Genomic DNA, 1,490 nt, shown 5'->3' with positions numbered 1-1,490 from the left:
TGCAAAGAGGGAATACAATTAGTTTCACAAGTGGGCAGTGTCTGCAAAGAAGAAACAAACCAGATACACAGTGACAGAGCTATGGCTGGTACTGAAAACAGAGAAGGAGGTGTAGCCCCACCCCAATCTCAATCCCAGATACCTAAACTTCTAGGAACTAGCTTTTGGTTCCCTTTCCACCATCCCTCTACCCCACCACCGGCGAGAGGGCCGGGGGCGGGGCAGGCGCGCAGTCTGACCCCACCATGGAGGGTGTGTTTTTATATCTTACCACCAGGTGTCAGTGCGGGGCGGGTCTCAGCAGGAGGTTTCTAGGATGGACTGAGGTTTCTTGCGAACCTCAGTGAGTGAGGGCTAGAGCCTTAAGTTGAACCTCAACAAAGAAATTGATCTCCCGGTTGGAGGAAGATGGCTGCCGCCCGGGGATTCTCCCTAAGAGCCGCGACGCAGAGAGCGCTCACTCCCTGGCCGAGGGGCAGGCTCCTCGCCGCCTCCCTGGGACTCTGGGCGCATCCTCCAGCCCCGAGGCTGGGGAAGGGCAGATCAGCCTCACCGACAGCTGCGCCCAGAGGCTTCTGGAAATCACCAAAGGGTCAGAATTCCTCAGGTTGCAGGTGGAGAGAGGTGGATGCTCCAGATTCCAATGCAGATGTTCACTGGATACAGTTATCAACCCCGATGACAGGGTATTTGAACAGGGTGGGGCAAGAGTGACGGTTGACTCTGATAGCTTAGCCTTCGTGAAAGTGGCCCAGGTGGACTTCAGCCAAGAACTGATCCGAAGCTCATTTCAAGTGTTGAACAATTCTCAAGCACAGCAAGTCTGCTCCTGTGGGTCATCCGTCTCTGTCTAACTTTGATGCGATGACAGGTGACTCTGACTCTGAGATTGTCACCAGTTGTACCAGTTTGACCTGGAGTTAGTAGAATTCTAGAAGTTTCCTTCTAATCATGTCCCTCTCAATTTTATTTCCCACCATCCAGGAGTATTGTGTTATGCCACTATTATTTTCACAACGTGAAGGGTTTACGCTTGGCTTAATTTTTCCCTCCAACTCCCCTCAGTGCTAAGGCTGAGCCTCCAGATGCTGTTACCTCAGATTTAATCACTGGTTGAAACTCCATATACTCTGTAGAGCCTCCATGGCTCTAAAATTTGCAATTAACTTCTCTGGCCTTAAGAGCTGCTTGTACATATATGGATAGCTATGTATAAAAGCTTCATTTAAAAAAAGAAAGAAAAGAAATTGATCTCCTGCTCTGCCAGAATGAAGAGCCCTGGACAGAGAATCAGGAGCCCAGAATTCAAATCCCAGCTCCGCTTCCAAGGCTCTGTGCAAACCAGAGCACATCAACTTGCCTTTTTCAGTTTTGGTCTTTTCATCTGAGGAAGGGGGAAATTTATGGAGGGAGTGGGACACTGAGACCCAGCGATGGAGGACAATCATGGCCAATGAAGCCTGGGACAGGCAGAAGTGGAGACAGAAACA

General features: G+C 50.2%; 1 pseudogene; it reads left to right on the top strand.

The window, feature by feature from the left end:
- The first annotated feature begins 408 nt into the window (after positions 1 to 408).
- Positions 409 to 854, top strand: LOC111525385 (annotated as a pseudogene).
- Positions 855 to 1,490: the final 636 nt, after the last annotated feature.

This window comes from Piliocolobus tephrosceles, chromosome 19, assembly GCF_002776525.5.
Source record: "Piliocolobus tephrosceles isolate RC106 chromosome 19, ASM277652v3, whole genome shotgun sequence".
Taxonomy (NCBI): Eukaryota; Metazoa; Chordata; class Mammalia; order Primates; family Cercopithecidae; genus Piliocolobus; species Piliocolobus tephrosceles.
This window is presented reverse-complemented; position numbering and strand designations above follow the sequence as displayed.